A 12,115-nucleotide genomic window follows, 5' to 3' on the forward strand; every position below is an offset into this window, starting at 1 on the left:
TATTGAATGAAGGGCTAGGGATTTGGGGACTAAATGAATAAAGTAACCTTACAAAGTTAAAGTAAGCTAACAGTCATTTTTTGGCAAGTAATAATGAAAACCTCAAGTCCTTAAAAAGGTAACTCTGCTAGTTTCAGGGATGAAATTTCCTTGTCTTTTTCATCTTGTAGGAACACCTATTGCCCCGTTAGTCATTCAAAAACTTACACAATGGGTCCTAGGATCTTGTGTTTACTTAGGTTTCAGGAGGGTAATTCTCAGGAAAGAACTTCAGAATCTCTTATGTTCATTGTCATGGTAGTCAGTGCTACACAGCTAAATTGTTTAGTGTACTTGGCTGGTGGATTTGGAAATTCCCATAAGTGAATTTAAACATGAGAACCTGGAAAATTTGGTGATTGCATATACAGAGAGAGCAAAGTATACATGGATGATGGAGTGACTTTACAGAGTCATAGTGTCTGAGGGACAATTAAACTTAAAAAAGGTGAAATCATATACCAACTTACACCATGAATACTATAAGGACAGTCAGAAATTAAGTAACACTCAGGACAAATTAGCATTCTTTAGCTAACATTATTGTTAACAGTCTGTTGGCACAGTATGAATCTCAGAATTAAGGAAGGTAGAAAAGAGGCCATGAGCTCATGATATTTTAAGTTGCAGACCAAATGCATGGACCAGAGAATGACAGGAACTCTTCTTCCACATACTATTAATCTTGGATTAATCATAGACATTAAGATTGTACTTCTTAAGTGCTTTCATTACTATTATAAAACTAAAAGGCAAACCAAGAAACTAAGCTTAGTTTTCTGCAGGTCATGGAATACCAAGAGACATAATAAATGAAAAAAAAAATTACCTATTGGGTCAGAGAGACCTGGATTTGAGACATATATCTGGCACCAACAGGCTATAGGAGTTTTGAGCAAGTTATTACGCAAACTATTAAGTTTACGATAAATTATATTATGGCTACAAACAACCTCCTTCTCTATCCTCAACCTGAATCTCAAGAGCTTGCCAGGACAAAAATTTCCTTTGTATGTCCAATGCTGGTCCAGCAGAGGGCCACTGTCGAGCATAGTCACTCAAGGATTCAGGTGACAAAAGCTCCATTTTGACAAGGGTTTCACTAACACATGGGGAAAGGAACATAGCAAATTGTATACAAATATGTTCACATTTCACCGACCAAAGCAGGTCACGCCTAAACTAAGAAGATATGGAGAAGTGCAAGCTTCTTAATATGCCAGATGAGGAGGAGAACTGAAATATTTGTCAACAACCCCACATTTTCTTAACTCCTTCAACCTCATTTTCCTCCCCTGGGAAAAAATGAGACAATAATACTTAACATAGTAGAAGGTACTTGTGCATATCACGAAATGTGCAGGAGCAGATCTCTGGCGCCATGCTGCCTAGGTTGGAATCTCAGTCCTAAGGGTTGTTAGCACAACTTGGGCACTTTTCTTCATTTCTCTCACTTCAGATTCCTCATTTGAAAAATAATATTCATGCCTATTATTTAATTGTGAAAATTAAATCAGTTAATATGAGCAAAAGGTTTAAAACAGTGCCTGGTGCATAATAGGGACACTAGGTATTTACTTTTGTCCCCTAACATGGCTTCTGGAACACAGAGAATCTTTACTGAGGATTGGTGGTTATCATGATGATGATTATCACCAGAACTGAAGCCACGCTTGCTGTTGCACAGCACTGTCTTATTCATACTTGTGCATACAAAAAGAAAAGTCAACAAAAATCTAATCAGAATCTACTGAGTGCACTGGATTCTGTAGAACCTAAAAAAGGTTCACTGAAGCCTAAGACTTTGCAGCACGTGCAGCAGGTGAGTCCCCACAAAACTAGAAGCTTCTTGAAGGTGGGAATATCTAATTGCTGCCCACTGTTGTGCAGTGCCATTGCTGCACTAGCTTATGCTAGAGCCGAATGAGTATTTGTGGAGTGGGATGAGATGGAAGTGGCCAGCATAACTGCAGTGACTGCACAGTACAAACAGTGTGTAATCAGAGCACACAGGAAGTAAGGTGGAGACTTGGCCTCTTCAGCAAACTCACATGACTAGGCTAGCAGCACTAAAACCAGTTTATTTTAAAATTTAAAGGTGGTTTTAAAGACATGTTGCCCCCCCCCCCTTTTTCATGGATTTACTAAACCTAGGTGTTGAAAGCATCTAGAAATTCAAAGCTTTCCAAGTGACTGAATTACACAGTGAAGTCCTGGAGGCTGGCAGATTCTCAAGTAATGGGCATTACCAAACCGCAGAAATAACTTACCCTGAGACTTGGAGGTTAAAATAGGATGCATTTTTATCTTTGAGTCAAAAAAGAAGCACGTTAAGGCCATACTTGGTGTTTTGGTGACAAAGATTTTGATGAACTCAACATTACAGAATGTTTGGCAGTCACTCTAAGATCATAGGGTATTTTTCTGGTCAGTCTGGAGGCAATTTTTATGCTTTAATTATGATTATTTTTAAGATCATCCAGATCATCATATTTCTCTCTTTCAGACATGCAGGCTCCTAGGTAGTATACTACAGAGATGTGTTAAATTGGAGGCTCTAAAGTGTATCATTCAAAAATAAAATTCAAAAGTAAATTATCTGTAAGAATTTGTGAATTTATTTTCGGGGAAAGGGAACTACTTTACTGAAGCCAACATTATTATTTTTTGTTGTTTGGGACTATCCCAAGCCTTATATGTGTCATTTCCAAGTTATTGTGACAACCCAAAGTGCCTACAACCATTTCCAAACACCCTCGTGGGGCTGCACTGTTCCCAGATGAGAATCATTAAATGGAGCTTGTTGGTACATGTGACTTGATATGTGAAGGAGTCAAGGTTTTTTAGTTTTGGCTGAATATAAAAGCATCCTTAAACTGGTGTTTGAAGTTGAAGTCATTTCTTAAAAACTAAATTTTAAAAGACAATTTTAACAACCATAAAACATTCTTTTTTTTAAAGAAAAGACACAAATTCAATCACAATAACCATTCTCAACCCGAAAAGTAAGAATGCTAAATTTACTATTTGTTTACATTTTTGACTCTGAGTGGTAGAGGGCTTATGTTTCTTTTTTTTTTTTTTTTTTTTCAACATTTATTTATTTTTGGGACAGAGAGAGACAGAGCATGAACGGGGGAGGGGCAGAGAGAGAGGGAGACACAGAATCGGAAACAGGCTCCAGGCTCTGAGCCATCAGCCCAGAGCCCGACGCGGGGCTCGAACTCACGGACCGTGAGATCGTGACCTGGTTGAAGTCGGACGCTTAACCGACTGCGCCACCCAGGCGCCCCGAGGGCTTATGTTTCTAACCCAATCCTGTATTACTTGGCTATGGAAATTCTTTAAGGCATTGCAGAGTCCAGCTGGCTATGTCTCCTTCAGTTCTTGAGTGGCTGCTGACACCTGTGTAACCCTGTGCAAGTCAGTTAACTTTTTGATTCCTTGTCCTTCCCTGAAACATGTATCTGAAGTGGTGTAGCAACATGGCAAGAGCGGAATGAATGCTTCTCAACATTAGCCATTTCACTCTGATCTTTCAGTAATTTGGTGACTAGACTGAGTTGGTACGGTAAGATTTAAAAAAAATTTTTTTTAAATGTTTGTTTATTTTTGAGAAAGAGAGAGAGAGAGCAAGCAGGGGAGGGGCAGAGAGAGAGGGGGGCACAGAATCCAAAGCAGGCTCCAGGCTCTGAGCTGTCAGCACAGAATGCGATGTAGGGTTCAAACTCATGGATGGTGAGGTCATGACCTGAGCCGAAGTTGGATGCTTAACCACCCGAGCCATCCTGGCGCCCAGTACAGTGAGATTTTTGAGAAGAATGGTGTTCTGTGAAATAGGACTGTATCTTAAAGAAAATAGGATGTTTGTTTAAAAGTCAATTTGCTGTGTGAACTTATGGATGGTTGAACAGTTCATGCCAATTTCAGAGGATGTTCCTCAAGATGTATGCTGTTACTGTGTTTTGAGAGAAAGATTCTCTGGGAGGAAGAATTTCTCTTAGTGACTGCTTGACTAAGAGTTCTACCTGTCTAATTCAAGATCAGATGATAAAGCCTTAATTTTAACGTTTATTTATTTTTGGGACAGAGAGAGACAGAGCATGAACGGGGGAGGGGCAGAGAGAGAGGGAGACACAGAATCGGAAACAGGCTCCAGGCTCCAAGCCATCAGCCCAGAGCCCGACGCGGGGCTCGAACTCACGGACCGCGAGATCGTGACCTGGCTGAAGTCGGACGCTTAACCGACTGCGCCACCCAGGCGCCCCTAAAGCCTTAATTTTAAAAATTTAGTTAAAAAACTTATTAAAGTATAATACATAATCAGAATATTGGAAAGATAAATTTCAGTTTGAAGACATTTCATGAAGTGACACACTTGTGTAACCAGTACTTAGACCAAGAATCAACATATTACCAGCATCCCAGAAGTCCTGTCCTTCATGCCCAACTACAGTCACTGGTTTCCCACCCTGCAAGGTAACCATATTCGGCCTTCTACCATCATATATATAGATCAGATTTGCCTGTGTTTGAAATTAATATAAATAGAAACATAAAGTATACCCTTTTTTGTGTCTGGCTTATTTCATTCAGTTTTATGTTTTGAAATTCAGTGATAATTTCATGTGAATTGTACATTGTTCATTCTCAGTGCTGTGTGGTATTTGGTTGTATGAATGTATAATTTATAAATCCTACTGTTAGTGGGTATCCGTGTAGTTCCCAGTTGGGCTATTACAAATTATACTGCTATGAGCATTCCTAGGTCATTTCTTTTGGACAGCATTCTACAGATTTCTGTGGGATAGAAGACAAGAGCTGGGACATATAATATGGATATATCTAGCTTTAGTAGATACCACCAGTCTTCTAAGTGGTTTGGTCCCAGCGAATGCTTCCATCTGTAGTGTTTATCCACATCCTTGTCAACACTTTTTTCTTTTTAATTTTACCCATATTAGTAGTTGTGTCTTGGCACTGAGCTGTGATCTCAATGTGCATTTACTTGATAACTAATGAGGCTGAGCAACTTTTTATGTTAATTTCTCATTTGCATATCCTCTTTTTGTTCAAGTCTTAGCCCATTTTTTCTGGTAGATTGTCTGTCCTATTAATTTGTAGGAATTCTTTATATATTCTGGGTGGATACAAGTTGTTTGGTATTTTTGTTGCAAATATATTCTCTATACATTATATTTTCATTTTCTTTTCTTTAAAAAATTTTTTAAGGTTTATTTTTATTTTAGAGAAAGACAGAGCTGGAGCAGGGGAGGGGCAGAGAGAGACACAGAATCTGAAGCAGGTTCCAGGCTCTGAGTTGTCAGCATAGAGCCTGACATGGGGCTCGAACTCATGAACTGTGGGATCTTGACCTGAGCCGAAGTTGGATACTTAACCGACTGAGCCACCCAGGTGTCCCTATCTTTTCATTTTCTTGATGATTTTTGATGAATAGAAATTCTTGATATTATTTTTTTCTTTCCACTAGTGTTGTCTTGTGAGTTTTTAAATGAATTTTGCCCACTCCAAGGTCATAAAGATGTTTTTTCCCCTAGAAGCTTAATTGTCTTATCTTTCATATTGAGATCTACAATCCATCTGGAATTGATTTTTATGCATGGTGTGAGGTAGAGGCTAAAAATTCATATTTTTCAATTAGGGTATTAAGTTAACCCAATAATGCTTATTAAAAAAGACCATCTTCTCCCTAATGTAATCTATATCATTTTCTCATTATGGTGTCTCTCTGCTGTTTGTCCATCCATTGTCTGTGTTTGTTGCTACACAAATAGCACACTACTTTAGTTACTATGACTTTATGATAGATCTTGATTTGTGGTAGGGTAATTTCTCCATCTTTTCTGCAGGACTACCTTGGCTATCCTTTTGCCATTTAAATTATAAGTTTTAGAATTTCTCAATTTCCAAACACACACACACACACACACACACACACACACACACACACACGCTCAGATTTTGTTTGGGACTATATTGAATGTATTTGATCAAAAGAACTAGCCACTTTACCATTTGAGTCTTGTTCTCCATGACCATAGTATATCATTCCATTTTATTCAAGTCTTCTTTAATTTCTCTCAATAATTTTTTATTTCCAGTGTAGAGGTCTGACATGTCTTTTGTTAGATTTATCCTTGGGGGTATTTGATAGTTTTTGTTGCTACTATAAATGGTATTTTTAAAATTTCATTTTTTTGTTGCTAATTTAAGGAATAAAATTGAAGTTTGGATATTATCCACATAACTTTTCAATGACAGAGTTAACAAAAAGAACACCCAAGAACCACTGTTGTGATTGATAACTTGCTCTCAGCAGTTTAAAATGGAGAAATGAACTATATTTAGATCCAGAGAAATCTAAGCAAGAGAATTTTATAGAAATAGATCATCACTTGGCCTAAAAATATTTATATTATAAAGACTTACTAATTTAAACAAATGAGGACAAGAAGACTATGAATTCATAATCTAATACAGTATATATTAGACTTATTTCTGTTGAGTTTTTATGACACAGGATTGCAAAGAATGGTCAGTTGAAGCTTAGGTTTTTTCAAATATAAATGGAAGTTTACATTTAAAATAGTTTACTCTTTTAAAGTATTTATAGTATTCGCTTAGCAAATAATAAATATACATATACAGTGTAAAGATAAATCATCCTTATCAGTATCTGGAGAACTATATATTTGACAAAGTTAGGTCTAAGTTGATAAAATAGAACATATACCATACATACAATATATCATAATTTGAATATATAATATATTGTATATATTTGAATACATGCATATACATATTTATATATTCAAATTATCATTGTATACAGGACAAGTGAATTTTATTAACTTGGACCTTACTCTGTTTATACATATATACATACACACATATGTAAAAACACATACATTTAACCCTTGTATTACATAACTGCTTAGCAATATCTTCTCAGTAAATGTCTATAAATAACAATGACCTCTCAAGCATGTCTATTAACACTACTTACCTATGTCATAAAACTGGCTAGTTAGTAACAATGAGAACATATTTGGAAGAATAATGCTAAGTGTAAAGGCTAAAAACATTAAATAGATTTATAACTAGAGGTTTTTCATAGACAATGACATACATTTTCAGAATATTTAAATTCATTTAGTTTTTAAAGAATGGAAAAGACAATAATACCATTGAATAAAATTGGATATTTTAGATACATAAAATAATGAAGAGGTTTGTATCCTGACATGTTATATATTTATTTATAGGTTCATGAGAGTAGGGATGTTGTTTCTGTTCACTGCTATATCCCTAATGTACATTTACGACTAAGAGAAAAAATCAAATTACATCTGGAATATCTAAATGTTTCCACTTCTCATTTAAACAGAATAACTAATACGCTATGAAAAAGTATCTAGGTCATTCCTTTCCTACTCTGAGTGGCTTTTACATTTACCCATATGATCTGCACCTCCTAGTATAAAGTAAAATTTCCAACATCCACAATAATGATTTCTTTGAGAAGACTGTAGAGCATTGTTCCAATGAGGTCCTCCTCAAGCCTGCAGGCAAAATCTAAAAAGGTTAATGACTCACCCAAGCTGGAGTTGCTCAGCAAGCATTTCAACAGTGTCTGCCTCAGCTGCAAGGCCAGCTTGTTCAAATACTTCCTCGAAGTCACATGCTAAGGTAATTGTATTTATACACATTTTTTTTTTTGTTACATGTACATAAAACAATTGCTCCTATTGTCTTAGATTCTGCAAATCGGCAAGGAGATGAAATTAAAAGTTTCTATAATACTTTTAAAGCAGTCGAGTGTCTTTCGGTTTAAATGATTGGCATTTGTTGACACATCAAGACAATATATTTAAATAATTGTGCCCAGGTTCATTTTATATCCAAAACAAACATTGAGTTAATTTTTTAACCTTTTTAAGTGCTTGCTGTAATAGAATATACCTTATTATTTAAATATGCTCTATAAAAAGAAGACCCATTTAATATGGATTAGCAAAAAACAACAGATTCGGGGTAAGTCACATTCAGTAAATCTTTAAATTATTTACATAGAAGAAAAAATGAAGAGTTATGGTTTTTCTGGTTAAGGCTTGACGTAAGAGTTAGTTGTGTAAATTTTTCTTAACATTGTCCTGCATCCTACCTTGCATCTCTCCCCCCACCCCAGTCCTACCTTTCCCCAAGATGTGTAACTATATGCTGGCTTTAAACAGCAGGGCTCACACATGAAAACATGCACAACGTCACTCCTCATCAGGGAACTACAAATCAGAACCACACTCAGATATCACCTCACGCCAGTCAGCGTGGCTAAAATGAACAAATCAGGAGACTGTAGATGCTGGCGAGGATGTGGAGAAACGGGAACCTTCTTGCCCTGTTGGTGGGAATGCAAACTGGTGCAGCCACTCTGGAAAACAGTGTGGAAGTCCCTCAAAAAATTAAAAATAGGTCTACCCTATGACCCAGCAATAGCACTGCTAGGAATTTACCCAAGGGATACAGGAGTGCTGATGCATAGGGGCACTTGTACCCCAATGTTTATAACAGCACTTTCAACAAGCCAAATTATGGAAAGAGCCTAAATGTCCATCAACTGATGAATGGATAAAGAGATGTGGTTTATACATATGATGGAATACTACTTAGCAATGAAAGAATGAATTCTGGTCATTTGTAGTAACGGGGATGCAACTGGAGAGTGTTATGCTAAGTGAAATAAGTCAGGCAGAGAAAGACAGATACCATATGTTTTCACTCATATGTGGATCCTGAGAAACTTAACAGAAGACCAGGGGGGAGAGGAAGGGGGAAAAAAGTTACAGAGAGGGAAGGAGGCAAACCATAAGAGACTCTTAAAAACTGAGAACTGAGGGTTGATGGGGTGTGGGAAGGAGGGGGGTGATGGGCATTGAGGAGGGCACCTGTTGGGATGAGCACTGGGTGTTGTATGGAAACCAATTTGACAATAAATGATATATTAAAAATAAATAAATAAATAAACAGCAGACGTCATTCATACTGTTTGTTCATCATTACCGCTCTAAGCCTGGGTCTCCAGGTTGTATCTGATCCTTGATAAGATAACAAGTCCCAGGACACCAGAAGTCCTGCTTTAAAATAAGCTATGCTCAGCATAGAAATGCTATTCAGGTTAATGGAGAATTGTTCAGCTTAATGTGCAGGCATTTAATGTATTGTTGCTTTCACAGACCAGGCTACAACAACTCACAAAATATAGCCTCAGCCTCGTCCAAGTTACCAGAACTTTCATCTCTTGGGTCGTTGGTAAATTTTTTTTTCCCCAACAGCGTTAGACAGATCAAGGAGAACTGGTCGTACAAATTATTGTATATTTGTTAGTATGACTCAGTCAATTTACTTTTTTTCCTTCTGGAGTTGACCTCATAAATAAATACTGGATAGGATTAATTACAAGACACATATAAAAATACTCCAAATCCGTTTCTCTTTAGTTGATTTCCAAGGCAGAGAGAGTAAACAGCCTTCTCCCAGCTTTCTTACTTTCCACAGCTGAGAGTGTAGGATGTTTACAGTATCTGTCGCTCAGGGTGGGGTTGGCGGTCAGCAGCACAAGCCTCAGGAAACCCAGCATCATTTCAAGATACCATAATGTGTTACAGGAAAAGATCAGAAAAGTATACTTGGAAGTAAATTATGGCTCCTTTAGGACTGGGGCTGGAAAGGTGGGTGGGAGGCCACATGACACTACTTTCTCACTGCCTGCTGAATTTTTGTCTTCTTGCTCTGCACATCCTAGGAGTTTCCTGGGGTCTACAGTTTTGGCCTTGCACACTCATGGATTGTGTTATTTTTGGATTTTCAATATTCCATGATTTCCCAAAATGGTCTCAAGTGATTTACCCATCCCTTAAATGGCGCCCCTTTCCTTTCTGTATGTGGGAAGATGTGAAATCCAGCCTCTCACTCTCTGAGCTATACAACTTTGTTCAGGCTCACTCCTGCATGTAACTGAGAACAATGGCTGAACTGTGCTTGCAGACAAGAAGACCATCCATCAGTGTAATTACTGAAAGTTATTTTAATTACGGGTTACGTAGTCATAAGTTCAATCAAATGGGAAAATGTAAATATGCTAGGACACAAGTTATAGGCATAAAATGGCGTATTGTAAATTGCCAACAAAATGCTGAAATTAAAAAAAATCTAATATTTGGAAGTAAATCTGTAATTAGAGGCATATACATAAACAGAGTTAGTCAATATCTAAAGTTCTTTTCTAAAAATGATTTATTCAACTAGTGCTTGGACCTCATTTGTTATATTGATCTATGATGCACTAAACACTTGGTGAAAAAGAAAACCATCAATACTATATATCACAAAACAACCTTCCACATCACATTGTAAACCAAAGTGGCACCTAATTTCAAACTATTAGTGGGCATTGTTCATTTATCAAACATTTGTTAGTGCCTGTCATTTATCAACCATGTTTTAAATTCTGAGTGATGGGAAATGAATGGTATCATCCTTGCCCTGGAGAAAAACATGGCCTAATATTCCATACAGACACATAACCATTGTTATAAGAGTGACAAGTGCTGTGGTGGGTCAGAATGACACTACTGAATTGGCTGAAACCTAAGCCAAGTCTTGAAGATTGAATAAGGTTGGCTAGGTTGAGATGGTGCTAATATGGGTTTGGAAGGGGTGGGCAGGAAAGGGGATAGTGTAGTTTTAAATGTACCAGAAAAAAGTTACAAAGCTGGAGAAAGAAAGACAAAGATGATGTATGCTGATACCTTCAAGAATTAAGGTTTTTTAAGGGGAGGCTAGGGGGTAGATCAGAGTGGGAAATGATGGGGGTCCTTATATGCCACGCTAAGAAATGTGGGCATTATCTCCAGACCATAGAGGCCAGTGAAAGATTATAAGCAGGCAAGTGGCATGACCATGCCTGTACTTTAACGTAAGGCTGCAGATAAGGAAAATAAGGTTTAATTGCATAGAGGAGAGGATGAGAGTCTTAAATTAGGGAAGTAGTAGTAAGGACCCACAGAAAATAAATATGGGAAATTAGAAAAAGAACAGAACTCAGTGAATGACTGCTTGAGGAGATGGAGAAGTCTGGGTAATTCCCAAGTCTGGTTTGGGTGACAAGGCCTTTCACACAGGAGGGAATGGATATGAAGAGGGGTGGTAAAGGAAAGAGCTCAGAAGAATACCAATGATACCTTGAGTGGATCTGGGCTGGGAATTTCATAAGTTCACATTTAAGGAATATTTAATTCTGTTATAACTGAAGGGATGAAGACATTTTGAAGGACTGAATCATATAAGCCTGTTCTTTTTTCTCCTACTTCTGCACCTCCACTTACCCTCCAGGTGGCGAATGCTCACACAGTCTTCAAACCCCAAATCCAGTCTTCTCTCTTCTGAAGCCTCCTCTGGCCACTGCCAGCCCTAACATGAGTGCCTTTCCACCTGCCTGGGGAGGAACCGTTTATTCCTCCTTTTGACCATCAGGGTACTCTGAATATTCCTCCATCACAGCACTTGAGCTTTATTGCAATTATTTGCTTGCCTATCTCTCTATAAAACACCATGTTTCATTTCACTTCATTTCATTTAATTGAAATATTTTTACAACATGTTTTTTTGGCACCATAGGAGGTTCCCAGTAAATGTGTGCTGAATGAATGAGTAAATGTATGATGCCATGTGCCGCCTGGCAATTTGTTAACAATTTGAAGATGATTATTTGGGTTTTAAATAAATAACGAGTACTTAACCAGTTCCTGAAAATTTATTTTTAAACTCCCAAATAATTCAAGGTTAGGCTCCATTACTTTTTCCAAGGAACTTATAACCTAAGAAGAGAAATTACTGCATCACAAGCAATCTTTTCTTAAATGACAGCAAAACCTTTTGGAAAGTTAACTTTTCATGATGGAAGTTTCATTTATTTTAATTTTTTTTGTGATGGATTCCAAATGAAGAAAAATCAGGGTACAAACAGTGCAGAGGAGAAGTGCATGTAAACAGTTTA

Source organism: Herpailurus yagouaroundi, unplaced genomic scaffold (genome assembly GCF_014898765.1).
Source record: "Herpailurus yagouaroundi ecotype Mexico unplaced genomic scaffold, PumYag 139, whole genome shotgun sequence".
NCBI lineage: Eukaryota > Metazoa > Chordata > Mammalia > Carnivora > Felidae > Herpailurus > Herpailurus yagouaroundi.